Below are 25,994 nucleotides of genomic sequence, written 5' to 3' on the forward strand. Positions count from 1 at the left end.
CTTTGGGGTTGCATGTTATTTCAGGAAAAATTTGGAGTTTTCAAAGTGTGCTCATTCCACCCTATTGGTCAAACCGCCCCGACTACCCCCAAATGCATCCTGCAAGCCTCTAAGCATGCAATAAGTTATTTTATTTCAACGCTTTTTCGATTACGGATCATAAAAATTAAACAAAACATCGCTTTATGATTGCACTCTCGATTAAATTTACCCAAAAATAGGTAAACCCATCAAGATGTTAACTACGCTAGAAGTCGTCCCTTGTCATGGGCCTGAAAATAATACACAACTGGAAACAAAACATACACCCAACCAGTGACTGCAAGCTTTCAATAAAATTCTGCATGAAACCCTTACAAATGTTGTATAATATCGTTGCAAATACAGAAAATGCATGGTCTTTATACAGTATTTGTATTGATATCTTACATTTTCTGTAAGAAAACTTTGCAATTCCTGTATTATCAACGATCTTATATAATTTTTGTATTGGGTAATGAGGCTTTTGATGATGCCTACTTTTTGTGTTAACATTTTTCTACCAGACACGCCGTGATGCAAATATGTTTTGGGGTGAACATACGATTTCACGACGCACTCCTTGCGGGAAAATCGATTTTCCACCCCTATTGCCTGTACGGCGAGAACAGCTGAAGCGAGAACAGACTCGGGGCAGGCAGGAAGCTGCGCGGCGCTGCTGCCTGGAGTGTGATAACCGACACCAACACGAGATTTCGAACGAGCGGGCGCTTGCACTAGTATTGGTGTGGTCCCCCTGAAATCTGGAAAAAGGCTGAGCCTTGTTCCTGATTTTTCTTCGGCACCGACTCCAATCCAGTGTATATTTTCCAGCGCTAGACAAGTTGATTTTTCGTCTGTTCGTGCATCATCTTAATTTCGTTATAATTTTTGCAATAGTAATATTTTCCAGTTTCGAGTGCAAATTTCGAGGCAAATTTCGAAGCGGAAAGATTACAACGTTGAAGGAAGTTGAGCCTGAAGCTCGAAATTTTGGGTTTTAGAAGGCAAGAAGTCGTCTGGTGGCCGGGATTTTCTCGAAATTTTCGGAACGCGGTCGACGACGGAACCATTCGAGCAGCCGGGGCGTAGCGCGACTTGCGAACAAGGCGAAAAGTGAAGATTTTCCTGTTTATTGGAATACAGAGCGCACACGGGGCGGAAGTGGATTCTGAGTGTTCACGGTTCTCAAGTTTCCTCTAGAGAAAAAAGCAGTCCTTTTAAAGTGGCAAAAGTTTTTTGAAGAGAAAGTTTGAAAGTTTTCCGTTTTCCCTAAGTGACTGGATTTTGAGTTCCTCGCGTCTTCTTCTACCACTGATCAATCAATCTACATAGTACTACCAATACTACTACTACTACAACTACTACTACTACTGGCTACGGCTACTAGCTATCGTTCCATCCGTGACTTGGTTAAATTTTCCATCGGTCCGGGAGTGAGAATCATCGACGACGACGGCAAAGACGTCGGCCATCGAGTGTTAGAAGATAAAACAAAAATTGATACATATAGCAAAACCAATTCCACCTTTTTCTCTAAACCAAAGTATTGTAAGAATCTAATCGGAGGTGCTTCAGAAAATAAAAGAACGAAAGCGCAGACGACGGTCCGGGAATTTTCCGAGGCACACACGCCCTTAAACCCGAGCAAAACGAGACGAGACAAGCGATAACACCAACTAAAACTACCAGAGTTAATCACGAAAAGCAGTTTTCTCCATCCCAGAAATTTCCCCCTGCGAAGAAGAAGAAGAAGCGAGACGACGCGGTTCGAGCAAAGTTGTGGAAAATCTCGGAAAATTTTAGAGGAAAAAACGGGATCATAGGTGATAAGGAAATTTTACATCTTGTAATCTTTTGGATGCACTTTCATGATATAATAAGATACTAGGGAAGAACAAAATACAACCACGAGGAAACATTTTTGGTAAGTACCCAAGCTATCGATAACCGATAAGAATCCGCCCACTCGCATTTTCCGATCCCAGAACCAGGACACACAGGAAGCATCACTCTAAATATAGCTAGCAGACCCCACCCTAGAAGTTCTTTTTTTTTTGCCTTCATCCTTCACCGACCACGCTCTCATTTTCCATCGAAGAGCCCACGTTTCTCTCTTTCCATCCGCATCAGCATTTCTCATTCGTCGAGAAGCGATCCCAGTAGCTCAGTGTACCTGTCACCCTGTCAGCTGTCAATCTTCAAGCAAGCAGTTTTCCTTTCCCGCGTGTCTAGAATTTTTTCTTCGATTCTTGGAAGAAAAACTTGGAATCCCCTAGACATGTCCTACTACTACCGTTTCGATCGACGATATTCGGGTTTTTTTGCCCAGGCGGTGTGCACGTTGCGTTTTCGGTCATTATGCAGCACACAATCCTCACGCCCTATCCCCATTAGCCGGCAACACTGGTTCACACAGTTTGATAATTTGCGATAGAAGTTAAAAGATTTTGGTCCACTCATTTTTAATTTGTTTTCAAATTATTTGTAACACGTACACTATTACGAATCGCAAGTGGAACCATCTGTAAAATCAGGCATTGAGAATACGGACTGAGTACCGTTTTGATTCATATTACGGACAGCTTCAAATTCCGGACACTCTCGTTTGTATGGGAAACATTTCACACGAAATGTTTCAATTTTCGCCGTCCAAAAGTTCTCATTTTCGAGGCTCGTTTTATTAGGTTTTTTTCCATAAATATCATTGCAAATTTATAATGCCCAACTACCTTAGACGTCTCTTAAGTGGTTGAACGATTTCAATTGATGATTTGACTGTTCCATTAATGATTATCATGAGCTGTCCGTAATTCGAATCAAAGCGTCCGGAATATGAGGCAAAAATGAGGGAGCGTCCGGAATAAGAATCATGAAAAGGCCACACGTTTTGATTTATTTAAAATTATTCAAGTTGCGGACGCGTATTCTTTACCCACCATCCGAAAGTTAAGGGCTTCCGACGCTCGATAACACTAAAAAATCATACAGAATGATTTATTTTGTATGGTCTAAACTGGGTTATACTTCACTGAGGCCTTAAGTGTCCGTAATATGAATCAAAACGGTAGTTTACACACTCGTTTTCCATACGAATATTCGGAAAATTCAAGATGATGGAAACATGTTTGAATTTTAACGCAACTTTCTCAATTGGCTTTTCGAGAAAAATAAAAGATGACCAAACCACGTTTCATATTAGTGTTACACGGCGTGGAACTCAGAAGTGGAACTGATATGCGATAACTTTTCAAGGGGGACAATCCGACTTGGTGTTTTCTCCTATTTTTACCGAACAGAGATAGGAAGATGAGACCCGTTCAAAATTTAAAAAAGTTTGAAAATTCAATCTCCGACATATTTTTTACCATACGATAAAAATAGTGTTCTGTAAAATTTTCAGCTTTTTCGGTGATGATTTACAAGTGGCCAAAAGACGATGTAGGTTTGTATGGAAATTACTATGGAGAAATTTTGGAAAATGTTCCTAATGCGTTTGTGTTGTAATGTTAGTAGGTACAAACTCTTAGGGATCTATTTTGTATATCGAGTGGATTCGTGTGACTTGTCTGTAGTCACTGTCGATCAAAGTAAGCATGCATATTTCAGATGTCACCCGTCGACCCCCATAGTAATCCAGTCACATAAATTCTTGAAATTTCATCTGAAATAACATGCAACCCCAAAACTGATGAGGAAATGAAGCAATAGGCATGTTATAAGTCAGTGTTCAAAACTCAAATAAAAAGAAATAAATGATGTTCGAAAAAACTGCCCATATTGCCCCGAATGGCTCTTTCAAATTTCATCTTTTCAGAATGATGATGTTTGACTGTTAGAATGTTTTTTTTTTTTAATATATCTTCTTGCACGGAGTGTTCATAAATACTAATATCTTTCAAGTGTAGTAACAAAATAATTGAATTTTTAGATTATATGAGATTATTTTGCAATCAAAAATGGATTGCTCATATCACCCCATCAGTAAAAAATCGACTCGAAAAATGAAAATTTTTAAAAATCAATCATTCATCCGTGAACTTTATAATACAAAGGAAATCATGCGGATCTAGTGTATTCATCTAAAAATTGTTGGAAATCATGCAGACATTCGAAAAATTCGTAATATTTTCAGCACTTTTATCGACTTTTCCTTAAGGTGGCCAAACTTCCTCACTTTCCCCTAGAGTGACAACTGTTGATAAACTGTTGACAGAGCCGAGCCGAACAAAATTTTTAGTCGACAGTGACTCCAGACGAGTAGTTTTTGGTCAACTCGACTTATAGAATAGGGCCCTTAATCTCATAATGAAAACTTATTCTTCTAACCACAATAAAGAAAGTTGCTGAAGCCACAAATCTTTTTTGAGCTAGTTTTGTTAGAGATTCTCTAACTAGAAAAATTCTCCAAATTACATGAATTTTTGACGAACTATTCAATTTACTTGACTTAAAATTGATTTATCCTAAATTTCGGGTTCAAAACACTTATACAAAAAAACCTATTGATAAATTTCAAAGTATTTAAACCAATTTGCTATTGAATCGTCTCCTTGATGTTACAACTATAATGTGACCAGATGTGTCCCGGAAAAATCCGGGACGCTTGTCAGAACTCATCCCCAATGAAGCACTGCCTACATTTGATGTGAAATTAACATTCATATTCCATCTAAGACATGTATTATATACTAAGTTGATTCAAATAAAAAGTATTAACACTATACTGTCAAGTTGAAAATTGCTCCGTCCCGGATAATCCGGGACCTCTGGTCACCCCTAGATAACTCTAAAATCCAAATTTCGAACTATTCAGCATTGAAAGTTTGATCGTTTCACAAGGTGATGGTTAATCACAATATGATTGAGAAGTAATCTTTGACTTGAACCACACGTTTATTTATCTTTGACTTTGAACCACACGCTTATGATCTATGAATATCTGGTACATTTAATCCTAGATGAATTTTTAAAATAAACCTCATAAATATGTCTGGCATGAAAGAAAAAATCGACAGATAAGTTATTGTAGGGTTTCTAGCAAAAATGCCGAAACGATTTTTTTAAAACTTTGAAATAAACTTTTGTAAAAGGATTTTTTGGAAAATCTCCTAAAAGTTACTACTAAAAAACATATGAAGGAAATCTTAGATGATCGTTAAGTTTTTTTTAGATTAATCCATGTGAAAATTAATGGAGGTCGTAGCTTCGGAAGGATTTTCTGGACCAAATCCTAAAGAAATTCCTATAAGCATCTGTTGAAAAATCGCTGATAGAATTCCTGGAGAAGTTTCCTTTTAGTCTTTTAAATGTATTCAAGAAGGAATCTCTGGAGAAATCACTAGAACTCCTGAAGCATTACGCGGGATTTGAAAAAATATAATTTATATTATTTACTAGTTGTCCCGGCAAACTTCGTCTTGCCATCAAGTAGGCTGCGTTACAACGTCATGTAATCTCCCATACAAAATTACACAATAGTCATCATTCATTTTCCCGAGAATTCCGGAGACTTTTTCAAACTTTATACTCGCACAATTACGTCACATTCCTTGTCGAGTGTAACAGTGAAAAACTCACGTCAATCCGTTGACCTGTTCTCAAGTCATTTCGTGACATACAAACACCACTCCATTTTTATTTATATAGATATATAGAAGATAGATAGATATAGACCAAACTGTGGGTCGCGACCCCCAGGTGGGTCGTGAGCCCATGTTAGGGGGGTCGCCTAAAAAACTAATTTTATATTTTTCTCACAAGGTTCGAATGGTACAGGAAACATTTTATTGTGTAATTTTGACAAAATAGTTTTATGTTTCAGAAGAAAAAGTAGATGGCATCTACTGTTTGTTATTCATTACTTATCTCCCTATTTTCTATTTTCTCTATCTAGCAAGTGATTTTAACATTTCGTAAATAGAAATTGTCATCCCTTGTGAATTCTTCAATCATTCAGTCAAAAAATCATAACCCCAAGGAAGAAAATTTTATCTTTTAAAAGAAATATTTACTTAGAATCTTTGTTAAATTTTCACCCTCGTTAGGAGCTCCTTAAACTAAATATTTCAACGATATCGAATTCGTCAGATATTTATGAATATTGAACAATACCAATCCAGTCTTTTAAGATTATTCTGTATGTCTCGTCATTTTTTATCTGTAAATATATTAATGAAATATAAAACTATTTGTCTTTAAATGTATTTATAACCTCGGAAGGCGAAGTTGAAATTTAATTTCGAAATTTCATGGAAGTGCCCAAGTAGCTCTGCACCCTATTGTTTCTCGTTTTGTTCTTTAGCTGGAAGACAAATATCTGTCTGTCGCTAAATCTTATTGAAAAAGGCGTACAAATCACGATCAATCGTTTTCCATTCCACCTCAACGATAAATATGAAAATTTCAGCCTTTTTACTCGAAGTGATTTGCTTGTCCTAAGAATCAATACAAAAATTTAAGCTTGTCCAGAAAATCCCGGAAATTCTAAGATTTTCAATAAAACATTTTTTTTAAATCGAAATCAAACGACAATATAATGTTTTTATGATGAATTATGGAAAGAAAGTAACTTTCAAGATACAAAAAAAAACAGATTATAACATTGTTTTTGCAATTTATCATAATAGGCTGTTTTATTTTTTATTACGCCAAAATGTCATGGAACAGCCTACTTTCTTGCACAGAATTATACACACTTAGATTTTTTTCACGAGCTCGGCTGTGCGAATCTCGGTTTCCCGATTTTAACCGAGACTCAGCTAACAATTTGTCCGGTTGCTTAGCAACAAAGCACGATTTACTGATACTCTGCTTTTATTTACTGAGATCCCAGGAAATTTGTTTGCCGACTTCTCGGCTGTGCGGATCTCGGTTAAAATTAGCCGAGATTCGGCATTCTAATTTAAGTGTGTACAGTGTTGTAATATGTACTCATCACGCAACTGAAAACAGCTGGATAATAACTATTACGTAATGTTTTTTTTATTACGGAACTGTTTTGAGTTGCGTAATTAACCATTACATTACAATTTTCGGAAATTGCTAAATGATGGTGAACGCAACCTAATATATCAATAATTGTTGGTACCCTCAAATAGTCTTCCATGAAATTGCAAAAAAAAAATGTTGCACGCAACTCATTGTAGAACTCAATTTATACAGCACTTGTAATTAAAAATGTACCGCAATCCTGGGGCAAATTGATTACTCATAACAGATTGATGTGATGGGAAACAGCCTATTACGATGAAAAATTGCAAAAACATAGTTTGATATAAAAAAAGATAATGACATACTAGGGCGAAATTGATCACCATATAACAAAGCAGGTTTAAGAATAAAAAAATCCCTATCTACTAAATTTGGGTCTCCTGAATCTGAAAATGATGTCAAAATTCTTACAACTCGAGTATTTGACCATTTTATTGCAAAATGAAACTTTAAAAACCTACCTGATACGCCTAAATGTAGGCAATTTCCCTGAAATATGGTTTTATGAGCAATGAACTTGCTATGCATGATATCAAAAATGAGTTCAGTAGTTCATACTCAAGCTTACACAACATTTTAGACACTTAAAGTTGACATGTAGGCATAGCACCAGTGGATTTCTAACCAGACATTTCTAACTGTATTGCTTACACCATCAAAAAGTGTGAATATTTGTATGCAAAACTGACCCAAATAAAAATGAAATAGTCGAACTAATCATCATTAGACATCTATAAACAAGAAAACATGGAATGTCTGTGGTGCCAATGAAACCTTCAGCATCCTTGAGACGAAATGTTTTTTGGTACCAACCTGGTCGAATTCGCCTCAGTGATCAAATTGCCCCCGTTATTATGGTACGACTCGTGCTGTTAAAATAATCATTTTGCTACTTGTTGCGTGAACTACTATTATCTTATATTTGACTGTTTCATTCAGACGAAGTAAGTAAAATAACAAATCTCACCTTGTCCAATGAGGGGTTTTCTGTTTTGATTTTCAAATTCTTTATAATATAAACGAAAATGTAGTAAACATTTCACATTCCATTAAAAAAAATTGCAAAGTCCTCAAAATTGTATATAACAAAAGAAACATTTAAAGATCATTGAAAGTATTGTAGTGCTAAAATACGATTACTGAAAATTGTCGACTTAAGTTCAGGTTTACTATCAAGGGGCTTTCTCAGCCTTGGCTAATGTTGAAGTGAACCACAATAAATATCTTTTACAACTTTTTTTTTGTATTTTTATTTTTCATAAAAATGACTCCCTATTAATTCAATATCATTTTTTTATTGATCGAAATAAGCTTGAGTCTGAGAAAAAATGTCACTGTTTTTCATTATTTCTTACGATGTTTTACATTGATATTACGTTTTCATCCAATTTAACGTTTATTTCGGGAATCCCTCCGTCAGAGCTTATATCCCGAAATTTCTCAAATTTCGGTATTTCGATTTTGTCACCTGGTGCAATCGGCCAGCGTTGAGTAACTTCTAGATCTGCGGGCCCCATTCTCCTTATCAAGGGTCGCCCTTTACGGGGGGGTTTGCATTGTAGTGGCAGGTGACAGCAAGCTTGGTGAAGCAGGAATGGCAAGCCAAGCAGCTCCATAGCAGCCGATTGTTGTGCCCTGTCCGGATCAAGTGTATGTGTGCGAGAGCTAAAAATATTCGCTCGTTCTCTCTCTCTCTCTCAGTTCGATTGGAGACTTCAGAACCAAGCGAAGCCTCGGGGTCGATGGGGGAGGGAATGCTTCACTGAATGCCACCACTAGCTGGGTCGAGGAAAAAAGTTGCTGATAAGTCTGCGACACTTTTCCGATCCGGCTTGGGTTTTCCTGCGGGCTCGTTAATCGCAAACGTGAGCTTGTTATAGGATGGGAGTTGCGATTATTGTCGAATCATCATTATTCGTAGATTGAGGGATTACAACAAATAGAAGTTGGGCCCAAAAACATGGCAAAAGAAGTCACGTGAGGGTTTTTCTTCAAGGAATAGCGTCATCGAAGATAGATGCTTTATTGCTTTAGACTCACAGAACGTGTCAAGGGAAAATCATTGTTCTATACCAGAAGATGTGATTTAGAAAAAAAAACATTACAAAATTCCTCGTCTGAAGTCGATTTAATGCCAGTCAGCCGATACCGACACAAATAATCATCGAGCGACTTCCAGAGTCTATAAATTTAACAGGATAGTCGTTTCGAACTGTTGAATTGAGCTGATACGTAAATGACCCGAAAAGATCTTCGACCAGATCTTACTAATGTAGAGTAATGCGTGGCATGAACCAACAAATTTTAAGGTAAATTCCATCTGAATATATTACCTTCAAAACGAAATACACGATTATCTAACATTTAATTTCTATTACAAAGATGCGAATACTGTGCATTATTTATCGCGACGGCGATCTTGAAAACTTCTTAAAATGCTTGTAGATCGTCGCAGCTACTTCAAATCGGTTTGGTGTCTTCTGCACGATTATTCTTGATTCTCCAAGGCATGATCGCGCAGAAGACACAAAATCGATTTGAAGTAACTGCGTCGATCTACAAGCGTTTTTTAAGATCATCTGCGTCGATCTACAAGCGTTTTTTAAGATCATCATTTTTTTCGCGCCACGCATAATTTTATCATGCGTGTAAAATACGACAGACTTCAGTGGGCTGATCACTTAGTGCGAACGTCGGAAAAAAAATTGCGAAAATAATATTGCCCAAGGAAGTCGAGGAAATTTCCATTACGAAAAGATCCTAGACCGACCGGGAATCGAACCCAGACACCTTCAGCATGGCTTTGCTTTGTAGCCGCGAACTCTAACCACTCGGCTAAGGAAGGCCCCATCTAACATCCAGTATTACACGTCAAATGCGAACTTTTATCCCATGGTGGGCTTTTACTATGGTTCTCTAAATCGATATCGAGATACGGAATATCGAGTAAGGGAGAGTTAAATTCCGAGTATTTATCCCACAGCGTCTGAGAACTTCTGCCCCAAAGCCGAGGTAACAACTAAATTGTCTCCTACAATGTACATAATTTTAATGTCAAATAAAATGCATCCTACAATCAATTATAATAAAAAAAATGTAAGAGGTTGTTTTCAAGATACGACCGCCAAGTTGCCGTTGGATAACGTTAGCCTCTTCTATTTCCTGACTTGAGACCGTCACGAACTTATGAAAGACTTCTACTGCTAAAAATCCTATTAATTTTCACACTATTTGTAGCATATCAATTCTGATTTATTATAGACATTGTGTGTCATTATTTTGTGTTAATTCAAAATAATCACTTTACATGTATTGAGCAGGTTAGGCCATTATATTGAAGAATTGATTTTTCAGTGTATACTTAATCATTGTTATTTGGAGCAATTAATTCAAAATAACATTCTCAAATTGTCGTTTTGTCAATTATTCATAACTAATCATATATTGTATGATGGTACGAGATGAATTATAGCAAGAATGTGGTAAACACATTAGCAAACATTACACAAATAACTCTTTAGTACACATTTGTTGGCCCTGAAAAGGGCCGAATGAACTGTGACAATCGAGTAACACGGACACATTTTGCCAGCGAACAGGTTGAAATCCTCCTCGCCCGATAAGGTTTACGATGGCGATGACGATGGGCGCTTGAACAAGCGGCTTGGGCTGATTTGATGGAATTGATTATGTTTATATTTGTGACCAGCTGACCTAAGAAGGTGTCAAGCCCGCATAGTGTTGCCCCAGTGTTTTTGTCTCGTGTGCTGAAAAGACAGTGTGCGAATCTTTGCTCCAAATTACTTGTTGAATAGCTATGTTTGTACAGCTACGGTTAAATGAGTGTTCTCAATTTCTTGCCTTAATGTTCAATGCATCGATATAAATCCAGGCATCTGAACCAAAAATCCCCTCTTTGACGTAGACGTGGTAACCAAACCGAATCAAGAAGCCCACAATTCATTCTTCTCTAACTATCCATGCTGATTCTGAAGCCAAATTACCAAAAGAAGATGTATTACAGAATTCTACAGGAAAGATGTTAAGATGTATAACAGAAATTACAGGATTGGAAAAAATCCGTTGCCGTATTCATGAACAAAAAGTAATATTAACATTTTATGTTTCATGATTTCATGACTACAAGTCATGAAACCAAGTAACTGTCACTTTTTGTCTTTGCGATCGGTGGTGTACACTGGAGGCCACGCTCTTCGGAAGCTTAAAGTTAAATATCCCTAAATATCCCTTTCTGGCGTAACGTCCCAACGCTTTTTGGAACTTTGTCATCATTTCGATGACATTCTTTGCAGCATTTTCAAGAGTTTCCAAACTGTCTCACGACTGCATTAATCTACCGGTGCAGGTAGATGCTCCAAAATGTACTTCCAAGCTTTTATCATGACTAAGCAGTCCCGGCAATGATTTTTTTTAATTCAAGGCACTTTGTGCTCGTGGCAACTACTGTGCCGGACTCAATTGATCTGTAGCTTCTTTACCGATACAGATCTATTTTCAACTTATCTATATTTACATCTACTTTCACTCTCTCCTACTCTTTTACTCTCACACCGAGCAGGTAGGAGAGAGCTCTGCTGTTAATGAGGCTAGCTGCCTGCGAAGAGGGTCAGTTTGTCTCAGTCACAGTGAATCAAATTATCATCAAAATAGACGAAAAACAAACAACAAAGCAAGCTCGCTCACAACCGTTTGTCACATCTGTTGCGGATTAGGACACAATTAAAAGCAGAATTGTCATGACAATCACAGATCGCAATATTGTTGCAACCTTTTCAACTCGCGATTAATCAGTAATTTTAAACACAAAACCAAATTTGTTTTATGGATGCTGTTTGATAATGTGTCAATGTTTACCAACACGGAGAAAGTTCTCGAAAATTGCAAAGCGAAGCCCAGAAAATCGCCGCGCATGTGGTGATCGATCTTTGTCATATTTTGTTCAGGTGATGACAAACTCATGTTGCGGAATAAAATTGTTGCAACAAGAATAGGAGGTGACAATGTCTTTGTTGCTGCGTGTTGGGTGACAATTTATTCACTGCTCAGTCACCATCTGGTACTGACGGAGGGCGGATGTGCTCCCCAAAGCACGGTCCTCCGTGAGGCGTCTTCTGGTGGCTGGACGGGTTTTTTGTGGAGGGGCTGGGAATCGAACCCATGACCTTCCGCTTATGAAGCGAAAGCGTAACCTCAAGGCTACGGACCCCCTTTCCCGGCAATGATTGACGTTAAGCAAAAATTTTGCTTGACAAGCTCGTCGGCGATTACAACTGTTCGGATGTGATACGCCCCCTACGGTCCAGTTTACTTCGCCAAAACAATTGACCAGCATTTTGTGAGCCCAGTTTGTCACTTCAATTGATGTTTGAAGTAACTAACATTTTGCAACAAACTTAAGCATTGAATATTCACGTTTCTGCTCAAGATATGGCACTCTTCATGGCACTAGTTTTGGTTGATATTTTTGGAATGTTTTTTTACGATTTATTCCAAAACTACCGGCACGAAAGTCGGAACGATTTCAATCTGCATGTTACTTGTTTGACAAATATGAATAACGAATAATGTTTGTTTTCATTAAATGAGTTCATGATTCAGCATCCTACTGCAAGATTCATGATTCAACTTGTCACTTTTCATAACCAAAATCAGAATCATAAATAACAAGTATCTAAACTCATGATTAGGGGTTATGTTTCCATGAACTGTATTCATGAATCCGGATCGAGCTTCATGACTTCATAACCTATATTATCACTTTTCATATCAATAATAATTAATGATTTTCCGTTTTTTTTTTTTGGTCACGGTTTATTTTCATTTTATAAAAACACACGTTTCTCCTGAAATCATGACTCTACCCCCGTGTAGAAGCAATAACATTTCGGTTCACAGCTCATCCCAACGTAAAATTTGCCAATCAAAGCATCTAAAACTTAGAAAATATGCTAATCAAATACTAAAAAAATGTTTGATTTTTATGAATTTACTGAAACGTGTTAACTATGTTACGCCACTTTACTCGGTCCATAGCTGCATCCCTCCAACTTAGATTTTGGCCCACGCTCTCCAGATCCTGTTGCACCTCGATCGTTGTGCTCCACGCCTTCTTGTACGGACCGGATTCGACGCGAACACCATCTTTGCAGGGTTGTTGTCCGGTAGTCTTGCAACATGACCTGCCCAACGCACCCCTCCGGCTTTTGCCACCTTCTGAATACAGAGTTCTCCGTAGAGCCTGACGAGCTCGTGGTTCATTGTCCGTCGCCACACACCGTTATCCTGCACACTGCCAAAGATAATCCTAAGCACCCGTCGTTCAAACACTCCAAGTGCTTGCAGGTCTTCTTCTAGCATAGTCCATGCTTCATGTTCATAGCAGACCACCGGTATTATTGGCGTTTTACATGCGGTACATATGAAGCGGAGGTGAATCTTTCTCAATAGTAGCCTCTTCTAGAGCTCATTGTAGACGCGACTTCCACTCCGGAATTTCACGAGAACGGTGTTTTCAGCCGTTAACAAGGATCCAAAGTAGACGAACTCATCAACCATCTAAAAAATAGCCCCGTCTATCGTAACACTGCTTCTGCCTTTGCATGCCTAAGTACATGCTGATACTTTGTTTTTGACGCATTCATGCTGTGAAATTCATACATTTTGCCTTATGATTATTGCAATACGAACGTATTATGTATCGTTTTAGCATCACTTCACATCAAGGCGTCGATAGGCACGTGGTGTACGTATGGGCATATTAATCGCAAGGTCCTTGGTTGGATTCCAGGTTGCCGTGAAAATATTTTTTTTTTTTTTCAAATTTTGGTTTCATAAGGCAAAGCTATGAATTTAAACCCGATTTATTGTGGCGATTTTTCATAGAGTAAAGTGGGGTAAAAGTTCGAGTGGGGCAAGAGTTTCTTTTTAAAAACTCTAGTTGATTTCAAAACAAAACTTATAAATGTCTTGGTGGTTGTTTCGAATGCTATTCAAGTAAGATACTTTCACTGCAAGTATAATAAAAATCGATTGAGATTTGGAAAAGTTATGGCTATTTGTTGTTTTTTGACATGAAAATTGTAATTTTTGGTCGAACTTTCAGCGTATGGAACCAAATAAAGATAAAATCTTATTCAACTTTTTATGTTTGGGCGTTTCTAGGCCCTAGGATGCTTTGAGGTGTATTAGTTTTTACATAAATGCTTGAAATCAAGTTTTGCCCCATAATTCGAATCAGCGGTGCAAAAGTTATGGCCAATGTGTTGAAGGTTCACTGTGTGGTATTTATTTCTTTTCAACTGCTTTTGTTTCTCTGGAAATTTTGAGTATACGACTAGGGTCGAACTTTTGCCCAACCTTACTCTAAATGGTTCCTATGTATTTCGATAGTCTATTTGCCTGAGTGTTCACCACCAAATCGACTTTCGTCGTTTCACGTTTCAGGCGGATGTACAGATCTGCCACCGTTCCAAATGTTCTGCCGACAATATCCATATCATCCACGAAGCAAACAAATTGGCTGGATCTTGTGAAAATCGATCATTAAACCCGGCTCTCCGCATGACAACTTCAGGCACGAAAGTCCATCACCCTGTCGAAGTTCGCCCGAAATCTACACGTTATTCTGCATACCGTCCATCGTTGCTCTTATTATCCCCGGAAAGCTCGTCCATGACTTTCCATAGCTCTTTGCGGTCGGATATCATAAGCCGGCGTTGGGTCTTGGTATTCATGGCATTTTTGGAGGATTTGCCGTACAATGAAGATTTGGTCCGTCATTCTGGGATATCACATGGTAGGCGACATTCATCGCACGACAATTTACACATTCCAGTCTGCCGCCCTTTTCATAGACGGGGCATATGACCATTTGCTTCCACTCTTCCGGTAGCTGTTCCGTTTCCCAGGTTCTGACAATGAGCCGGTGCAGACAGGCGGCCAACCTCTCCTGGTATATTTTGATGACTTCAGCTCCAATACCATCCGTACCAGTCGCCTTGTTGTTCTTGAGCTGGTTTATGGCATCCTTAACTTCTCTCAATATGGAAAAAGATTGGTTCATCCACCGAACTGACGTCCTCCGATGTCGCCATCCTCAGTGCCTGTGTCTTCCGTGCCACTCAGGTGTTTGTCATAGTGTTGCTTCCACCTTTCAATCACCCACGTCCATCCGTCTTATTCCTACATATTTTGGCTCGTCGTATTTTTGGAATGCGTTAAACTAGTCGTAGAAATTTCGCGTTTCTTGTGAACGATGCCACTTCCTTTAGTTAGCTGCTTTCAGTCAGCAGGTTTTTTGTCTTGATAGAATTTTGAGAAAAATAATTGAAGAAAATCCTTAAAGTAAATAAATAACTGCATAGTAAATACAATTTCTGAAGTAATTTCAGGATTTGATTTGAAGTAATCCCAGAAAGTTTTTTTTTTCTTCGAAATCATCAGAATATTCAAATAATCTGCGGAATTTCCTCGACAAGTTCTTAAAATAATTCCTGTACAAATACTTGAAGGTGGTCATGTCAGGAACTCTGGAGTGAGTTAAGTAACTTCTAAAGAAAATCCTGGAGGATTTCCCGTGGAACTATTGAGAAAATTATTACAGAAATCTTTGGATAGATTTCTGATGTAACCTTTGGAGTTTACATTATTTTCCAGAAGAACCGTGGAAATATCTTTGGTAATGATTGAAAAATATGTTTGGCTTCTTGGTGCAGTTAATCCTTGGGCAGTGTCGATTTATTACGTAACGTTAATATTGGAAATTTTCACTATCAATAATCTTTTTTTTTGTATGAGCCGTAACGCTTTAGCTTTCCCCTCCTCTCCTCTTCCAGCCTTACGTAATTTTTAGATGCCGCTTGTAGGTATTCCTAAAAGAATTTCTACAAGAAACCCCTTAGAAAACTTTTTTGATATATTTTTAGATGCATTTCAATAAATATCTCCAGAGAAATTATTCATGAAAGGAGGCTTACATGTAGTGTGTGAAGAAATATTTTGAAAATTTCTAAAGGATCCATTTGATGAATTTAGAAGGAATTTGTAAAAATAATCTTATACTAATTCAAGAAGATCTTTGGAAGTACAGTCGAAGCGCGTTATAACGACATCGCAAGGGACCATCGCAATAGAGAAAAGTTGTTCTAGAGAATAGTTATAACATCGAAATGTTTTTCATGGGACCGAAAAATATCGCTATAGAGAGCTTTTGTCGTTATAACGAGCTTCGACTGTACATATCTCTGTAACCTTTGAAAGAATACAAAAAAGTTTTAATGCTTTTTGATGAAGTAAAACTCACTAGTGAAGCCCAAGCAGGACAGTTCGGTTTTGCGTCGTCCGATAGATTTTGCTCACGGTTTCGCGCGTGTTTTCGTCGCCGGAGAATTTTTTTCCCTGTTTTGGAGCGTCTTGCTGGGTAGGTATTTAGGAAGGCCCAAGCAAGACGGTTTGTTTTCGGGACACCAAGAAGTTTTGCTGTCAGTGTCAGTTTTGTGTTCAGTCAAGAATGGATTACCAACTGGTGAGTTTGTTTCATGCTTATGATAACACATTTTTTCTTGAAAGCGTAACTTTTATGTAATATTAAACCAAACTTTGTATGGTTCGTCACTATAAGTGTCGGCATTATGCTTTTTTTTATACAATTTCAATATACATATATTTTTCTCTTTTTGACATTATTAAAAATTATCTTTTGAATTGTTCGACATTGTGAATGTTGACGTATTTTCTACACTACAAGTGTCGGCATTATTCCTGTTTCATATAATTTAAAATATATACATGTAATTTTCAGTTTTCGTCATTAATAAGAACGTCTTTTGAATTGTTCGACATTATAGATGTTGACGTATTTTTTAAAGCTTCTACCAAAAACTTCTCGAGACAAAAATACAAAACTAGCTTAAAATATAAGTCGTATACTTCCCCCTTGTCCATGGATCGCATCACCGACCAGAGGTGCCTCCCAGATCTTTTCCTCCTTCACTAATAAACACCCTTCCCGTGGTGATTGTGGAGATGCAGAGGTATTTTCGGTCTCTAGAAGCAACAATCATTACACCCTAACATTCCTTCCCCATTCCAACTGACTGTAAGGACTTTGCCGGCGCCGTTATTGATCAATAATATTAGATCTGCTAAAATTACACTTCGAGAGTAAGCGGAAACTCCCATCCCTTATTCATTTGGATCGCAGTGCAATTCTTACCAGTTCCGATCAATCACGGAGTAGTAACCATTGACATGTACAGTTAGTATATGCTATGCTATGCTATGCTTTTTGATGTAGTAAAACTCACCAAGAAGCATTTAAAATAAATCATTCTTTATGATGTCTTCACGTTATCGAGCCTTCAAAACACTTAACTTTTGAAGACAAGTTGTAAACCCTTTTTTGAAAATTATGCAAATGTAATTTATAAACCAAAGCTACTAAAGACTTGTTGAACTCCAATTTGGCTCTGATCTTCATATATTATACACTGGTCCCACAGTTATGAATCATTAAAGGCTATGTTTAAATTTGAAAAAAAATATAGAGAGCAAAATAAACAATATTCTTTGACGAAATCAATGCCGAATGGTGAAGTGGGATATATACCTGCAGTTCATGCACAATGTTGTCATTAAAATTGTTGAAAACATTTGAAATTTTCATTTATTTGAACATGGTCTAAAACCACAATTTATGAATCGGCTAAAAAGTTGTCCACAAACGTGAATCAATATGAACACGATTTATGAATCATTTGTTTACTTTCAATAAGTTTGCAATTAAATGCAATATAGTTCATATGTTTATAAGAACACCTACTCGGACAACTTTAATTAGATCCGGGGATAAACCGGAACCAAGTATTTCAAGAATCTGCATGACATTGCTTGACTTTTGATTTTGCTACTGAGCGGGCCTAGTGAACATTGAATTTGTGGATTTATTCTGGAGCATGTTTATTTGGAGAATGATGGCAAGTAGTGTAATTAGTCAATCATTAGATCTAGATGGCAGAACTCGTAAATGCTTGGCTCGTAAATGCTTGATTCTTCGACTGCCTTTACTGAGGATTCCAATATTATATGGCGATTATATGGTGGCACATTACGCACGTGAAAAAAAACGATACTACATGACCTCTGATTTTATGATTTTCTAAAAGTGTCATTACTTTTTTATTTCTCCATGTGTCTGATAGAAAAGACAACAGTTCAACCTGCGAGTTAATCTAAAGAAACTTAAGTGCAACATAAGATATCATAAAAAATAACAAACAATTGATATTGATATCAATCAAGAAGGATGCAAACCAGTTCTTTTGTTTCCCACTCATTGCTTTTGGCCCTTCTACAGAAGCAATACCCCGTTTTATAGCAAAATTTGGAAGAACCTATCAGGTGTAATTATTTGTTCCTTACAAATTTAGGATTTTTTATTTGTCCATAAATTATTGAACATAATAATCTTTGAGGCCTTACATAAACCACGTCCACAGTTTTTATGGCCAAATAAGACTATTTGGCTATTATATTTTTAAAACAAGTACTGGCACCAATTAATTCATAAAAGTATACTGTATGTTGTTCTTTGAAACATTTAAGCACGTTTAAAAAAATGTTTCAGTCAGTTTTTTGATTTTGCTGATATGGGGTAACATTAATCACTCATCTAAATAATGATCGGTAATATTCATAAGGTCGTTACATACTGAAATCATGGCCCCTGAAGCCGAATATGATGTCCAACCTCTTACAAGTTCTTTACTTTTTTAGTAATTTGAAAGCTCCTTGAACTGTGGAATACGCCTAAAGGTAGGCAATTTCTTAAGGAAATTTATCATTCGTTATAATAATTTATTAAATAAGCTTAGTTGAACATACTTATAAGAGTTTTGACTACGGAATCATTTTCGGTGATGCCATTTTTAGTAATAACCGCAATTTCTTTGACCGTGTCGTTTGCAGATCTCAAGTGAGACACGAATCTTCGGTAGTGTAATAGAATTTGATAGAAATCATTGTTTCTAACAGTTTAAAATTTTGCGTGTGAATAACCCTTGATTTTCGCAAAAACACGAAGCACCTTCATGCTTTGAAAATATTACATCAATAAATATTGAAACGAACCTTTTATGAGAGGAGTCATTCCTATCAATTTTACCCCGGATTACAGTACAGATTCAGATTCCTTCCTCTTGGCATTAACGTCCCCACTGGGACAGAGCCTGCTTCTCAGCTTAGTGTTCTTATGAGCACTTCCACAGTTATTAACTGAGAGCTTTCTTTGCCATAGTTGTCATTTTCGCATTCGTATATCGTGTGGCAGGTACGATGATACTCTATTATGCCCAGGGAAGTCAAGGAAATTTCCATTACGAAAAGATCCTGGACCGACCGGGAATCGAACCCAGACACCTTCAGCATGGCTTTGCTTTGTAGCCGCGGACTCTAACCACTCGGCTAAGGAAGGCCCAGTGTCCTTTTCTACAAAAAAAAATTGCGTAGTTAATGAACGGTCCCAAACCACTTTTTGCTCTCCCGTAACAAAACTTTACATTGGGAATTATTTGAAACTAAAAATCATTTTAAAAAATACTGAGTACTATAGTTTGAACGCTGACTCATAAATTGTGACTAGTGTGTATATTTCCCACAATTTATTAATCAAGTATTTTACTCAAAAATCTCAGCCAAATCCGTGAAATTACGCATTTATCTGTCATAGCTATGTTTACTGAATCTATAAATGTTGTCTGGGGCTCATTCTCTCACAAAAATCTTTGAAACAAACTTTTAAACGTCGTTACTAGCTAAGCGCCAATAGGCACACGGCTTGGCCAAAAATGCAGCTCAAATAGCCACAAAAAGAATTTAGTAATATTGTTGGTTCTTACCGTGATCAAGAGCTGTTTTACTGAGATAAAAAGTCTTGAAATGGCTGAACACTTTGTGTTGCTTATCAGTAAAAATGGTTCTGTGATGTTTTGTGGTAAATTTGATATTAATTTTGTCTTTTGAAATCAGCTGATTCATAAATTGTGGGTGATTCAACTGCGTGGGGTGACTGTATCAATATAACTCTAATCCAAGAGGAAACCAAGCGCAAAATCAGGATAATGCATAACTATCAGTTAAACTGTACGGAAATTGTTTTTTTAGTGATTTTGGGACAAAATTGGGCATATTAAACACTTTCTGCGTTCACTTTAACATTTTTTTTTCTAAAATCTGTATGAAACGTAGAATTAAAGTAATCAAGAGGGATTGTGCTACTCGAACCATATGTAGTTCAGTTAAATTGACTCATAGTTTCTGCAATCACAATTTAGTAAAAACTAATTTATCACAAAGATTTTGCAAACAATAGTTAACTGTAATTTACCTAAATTTGATAATTTTCGTATTAGTGGAAGGATTTAGATTTATTTCTCAGGTGTATGGATTTTAATTCCCCACGGTAGCAATTTGATTTTACTGAAGCGTTTTTCTGAGGTCGCACATAAATCCGTTTAATAGCCTCAATTTCACCTTAAATGTCAGCCACCGCCCTTTTTCCACACTCTTGAGGTTGTGCACCAAGAAATGCCAAAGGAGTAAATTGGCTAAATGATGTAATTATCGCGCGGCTCTTGGTATGTTGCCTCATCGACGGTTATTCTAGTGCACTCCAAGGATGCACACTACCTATTACAGCTGCTACAAGTACCACCAAGCAGAAGCCAGCTCTGCAAACGACGAGATATCCCTGTCGTTGTCGTTGCGCTTTTTCTTCTACATGTGAAGATGTGGTTTTCCACGGCGAACGATGCTAGACCGACAGGAACCGCGCTGTCTCTGGCTAGGATTGACCTATTTTCCTCGGTGCGAGAAAGGGAGTGCCACTGCTAGGCACTATTTCACCATCACCAGTGTGCATCTTGGCTACTGCTGCTACTGTGCTGCACTAACGAGGCTGTCATCCTAGGGCAATCAATCCCAAAATGGTGGAAATCCCGATAGCATTATTCAAATTATCTACCTTCTGAACAGCTACAACAACAACGGATCCTGGATTAAGTAACCATCCCACATTGCATTGGGCGTCTATCAGACACAAAATTTTCAAGCCAATTTTCGCTGACCTTATCAAAGCATAATCACGCACACCCAAGCCCCAGGCGGCGACACCTCGTTTTCACATGCAACCTTGCACGTTCGTTCTTCTCAGTGCGAGAATGATTCCCTCGCGTACGATTTCCACCTTCATTCGCTTTTCTTCGCCATCCACCTACAACCACCCACTACTACTACTACTGACTGCTGCGACGGGTGATTACAGTCGGGTCTCCTATTAAACGCATTCCTATAACGTGCACTCCTATTACGCTCACTCCTATAAGACACACCAGAACGTTATAGGAGACCCAGGGCTTATGGGATTTCATCACTTTGGGGGTGTCGTTGAATATCTCGTATGCCAAAAGAGATAGCACAGTACTGTCTTCGGCGAAGTTTCAGTGCTAAGTACGATCTACCTTTACGAGTTGAGGATCATCCTTTTAGTTGAGAACTTGGCCGGTAGGGACGCTTTTTCTGATTTGCACTATATGAACCATGAGGGATAAGAATGCAAAATTTTGTATCATATGATATCTCTAGATCCTGATGTTTTGGAAGGTTGGTGTCTTCGGAAGAGTTGTTCAGTAGCTCAAGGGCTGACATGCGGTGGTCATTCTGATACGGAATTATGCCACCAGGCGGCGCTAGTGGACATGGAATTTTTGTTTTGCGCATTGCTCAGTAGCCTGACCACTTAGAAAGATGGCGTCTTCGGCAAAGTTGTTCAGTATCACAAGGACTAACACTATTTGAGTCGAAGGTTTCGAAATTTTGCCACTAGGCGGCGCTAGTGAGCAAATAATTTTTGTTTCGCGGATAGCTCAGTAGCCTGACCACTTAGAAAGATGGCGTCTTCGGCAAAGTTGCTCTGTATCACAAGGACTAACATTATTTGAGCCTAAAGTTTCGAAATTTTGCCACTAGGCGGCGCTAGTGAGCAAAGAATTTTTGTTTTGCGCATTGCTGAGTAGCCTGACCACTTAGAAAGATGGCGTCTTCGGCAAAGTTGCTCATTATCACAAGGACTAACATTACTTGAGCCGAAAGTTTCAAAATTTTGCCACTAGGCGGCGCTAGTGAGCAATGATTTTTTTGTTTTGCGCATAGCTGAGTAGCCTGACCACTTAGAAAGATGGCGTCTTCGGCAAAGTTGCTCATTATCACAGGAACTAACATTATTTGGGCCGAAAATTTCGAAATTTTGCCACTAGGCGGCGCTAGTGAGCAAAGAATTTTTGTTTTGCGCATAGCTGAGTAGCCTGACCACTTAGAAAGATGGGGTCTTCGGCAAAGTTGCTCATTATCACAAGGACTAACATTATTTGAGCCCAAGGTTTCGAAATTTTGCCACTAGGTGGCTCTAGTGAGCAATGATTTTGTGTTTTGCGCATAGCTGAGTAGCCTGACCACTTAGAAAGATGGCGTCTTCGGCAAAGTTGCTCATTATCACAAGGACTAACATTATTTGAGCCGAAAGTTTCAAAATTTTGCCACTAGGCGGCGCTAGTGAGCAAAACATTTTTGTTTTGCGCATAGCTGAGTAGCCTGACCACTTAGAAAGATGGCGTCTTCGGCAAAGTTGCTCATTATCACAAGGACTAACATTATTTGAGCCGAAAGTTTCAAAATTTTGCCACTAGGCGGCGCTAGTGAGCAAAACATTTTTGTTTTGCGCATAGCTGAGTAGCCTGACCACTTAGAAAGATGGCGTCTTCGGCAAAGTTGCTCATTATCACAAGGACTAACATTATTTGAGCCGAAAGTTTCAAAATTTTGCCACTAGGCGGCGCTAGTGAGCAAAACATTTTTGTTTTGCGCATAGCTGAGTAGCCTGACCACTTAGAAAGATGGCGTCTTCGGCAAAGTTGCTCATTATCACAAGGACTAACATTATTTGAGCCCAAAGTTTCGAAATTTTGCCACTAGGTGGCTCTAGTGAGCAATGATTTTGTGTTTTGCGCATAGCTGAGTAGCCTGACCACTTAGAAAGATGGCGTCTTCGGCAAAGTTGCTCATTATCACAAGGACTAACATTATTTGAGCCGAAAGTTTCAAAATTTTGCCACTAGGCGGCGCTAGTGAGCAAAACATTTTTGTTTTGCGCATAGCTGAGTAGCCTGACCACTTGGAAAGATGGCGTCTTCGGCAAAGTTGCTCATTATCACAAGGACTAACATTATTTGAGCCGAAAGTTTCAAAATTTTGCCACTAGGCGGCGCTAGTGAGCAAAACATTTTTGTTTTGCGCATAGCTGAGTAGCCTGACCACTTAGAAAGATGGCGTCTTCGGCAAAGTTGCTCATTATCACAGGGACTAACATTATTTGGGCCGAAAGTTTCGAAATTTTGCCACTAGGCGGCGCTAGTGAGCAAAGAATTTTTGTTTTGCGCATAGCTGAGTAGCCTGACCACTTAGAAAGATTGCGTCTTCGGCAGAGTTACTCAGTATCACAAGGATTAACATTATTTGAGCCGAAAGTTTCGAAATATTGCCACTAGGCGACGCTAGTGAATAAATAATTTTTGTTTTGCGCATAGTTGAGTAGGCTGACCACTTAGAAAGATGGCGTCTTCAGCAAAGTTGCTTAGGGGCGATCCATTAATTACGTAAGACAATTTTCGGGGTTTTTCAACCCCCCTTCCCCCCATGGTAAGATTTTTTGTATGAAAATTAAAAATAAATTGTAAGGCGTGTATAAAATCTCAAACCCCCCCTCCCCCCATAAACCCTTACATAATTAATGGACAGCCCCTTAGTATCACAAGGACCAACATTATTTGAGCCGAAAGTTTTGAAATTTTGCCACTAGGCGGCGCTAGTGAGCAAAGAATTTTTGTTTTGCACATAGCTCAGTAGCCTGACCACTTAGAAAGATGGCGTCTTCAGCAAAGTGTCTCAGTATCACAAGGATTAACATTATTTGAGCCGAAAGTTTCGAAATTTTGCCACTAGGTGGCGCTAGTGAGCAATGATTTTTTGTTTTGCGCATAGCTGAGTAGCCTGACCACTTAGAAAGATGGCGTCTTCGTCAAAGTTGCTCTGTATCACAAGGACTAACATTATTTGAGCCCAAAGTTTCGAAATTTTGCCACTAGGCGGCGCTAGTGAGCAAAGAATTTTTGTTTTGCGCATAGCTGAGTAGCCTGACCACTTAGAAAGATGGCGTCTTCGGCAAAGTTGCTCATTATCACAAGGACTAACATTATTTGAGCCCAAAGTTTCGAAATTTTGCCACTAGGTGGCTCTAGTGAGCAATGATTTTGTGTTTTGCGCATAGCTGAGTAGCCTGACCACTTAGAAAGATGGCGTCTTCGGCAAAGTTGCTCATTATCACAAGGACTAACATTATTTGAGCCGAAAGTTTCAAAATTTTGCCACTAGGCGGCGCTAGTGAGCAAAACATTTTTGTTTTGCGCATAGCTGAGTAGCCTGACCACTTGGAAAGATGGCGTCTTCGGCAAAGTTGCTCATTATCACAAGGACTAACATTATTTGAGCCGAAAGTTTCAAAATTTTGCCACTAGGCGGCGCTAGTGAGCAAAACATTTTTGTTTTGCGCATAGCTGAGTAGCCTGACCACTTAGAAAGATGGCGTCTTCGGCAAAGTTGCTCATTATCACAGGGACTAACATTATTTGGGCCGAAAGTTTCGAAATTTTGCCACTAGGCGGCGCTAGTGAGCAAAGAATTTTTGTTTTGCGCATAGCTGAGTAGCCTGACCACTTAGAAAGATTGCGTCTTCGGCAGAGTTACTCAGTATCACAAGGATTAACATTATTTGAGCCGAAAGTTTCGAAATATTGCCACTAGGCGACGCTAGTGAATAAATAATTTTTGTTTTGCGCATAGTTGAGTAGGCTGACCACTTAGAAAGATGGCGTCTTCAGCAAAGTTGCTTAGGGGCGATCCATTAATTACGTAAGACAATTTTCGGGGTTTTTCAACCCCCCTTCCCCCCATGGTAAGATTTTTTGTATGAAAATTAAAAATAAATTGTAAGGCGTGTATAAAATCTCAAACCCCCCCTCCCCCCATAAACCCTTACATAATTAATGGACAGCCCCTTAGTATCACAAGGACCAACATTATTTGAGCCGAAAGTTTTGAAATTTTGCCACTAGGCGGCGCTAGTGAGCAAAGAATTTTTGTTTTGCACATAGCTCAGTAGCCTGACCACTTAGAAAGATGGCGTCTTCAGCAAAGTGTCTCAGTATCACAAGGATTAACATTATTTGAGCCGAAAGTTTCGAAATTTTGCCACTAGGTGGCGCTAGTGAGCAATGATTTTTTGTTTTGCGCATAGCTGAGTAGCCTGACCACTTAGAAAGATGGCGTCTTCGGCAAAGTTGCTCATTATCACAAGGACTAACATTATTTGAGCCCAAAGTTTCGAAATTTTGCCACTAGGTGGCTCTAGTGAGCAATGATTTTGTGTTTTGCGCATAGCTGAGTAGCCTGACCACTTAGAAAGATGGCGTCTTCGGCAAAGTTGCTCATTATCACAAGGACTAACATTATTTGAGCCGAATGTTTCGAAATTTTGCCACTAGGTGGCGTTAGTGAGCAAATATGTTTTGTTTTGCGGATTGCTCAGTAGCCTGACCAAAGTTGTTCAGTATGACAAGGGCAATCGATTTTTCTGGCATTGTCATGTTTAAGTAAAAGTGCCTAGAGAAAAATACATACATTATATTTTACATTCGGATAAAAGTGTGGCTAGTTTCCTAGTATTTTCGACGGATTGGGAGAATTTTTGATCAATTTTTTGATATGAGAAAGAGCGAGGATCCGTTTACTACTTAAATGTGTGATCGTTAGCTATTTATATGAACCAAAGAAAAAATATGTATTTTTATTTTTATTTC

The 25,994-nt window shown here is 38.4% G+C and overlaps 1 protein-coding gene across 1 annotated transcript in view; it reads left to right on the forward strand.

The window, feature by feature from the left end:
* Positions 1 to 790: 790 nt before the first annotated feature.
* The window catches only part of LOC5573531 (ELAV-like protein 2), a 72,587-nt gene continuing 47,383 nt past the window's right edge, over positions 791 to 25,994 (forward strand). The window contains exon 1 of the mRNA XM_021847257.1: positions 791 to 1,945. The gene's annotated coding sequence lies outside the window, so the exon portion shown is untranslated. The remainder of the gene's footprint in view (positions 1,946 to 25,994) is intronic.

This window comes from Aedes aegypti, chromosome 1 (assembly GCF_002204515.2).
Source record: "Aedes aegypti strain LVP_AGWG chromosome 1, AaegL5.0 Primary Assembly, whole genome shotgun sequence".
NCBI lineage: Eukaryota > Metazoa > Arthropoda > Insecta > Diptera > Culicidae > Aedes > Aedes aegypti.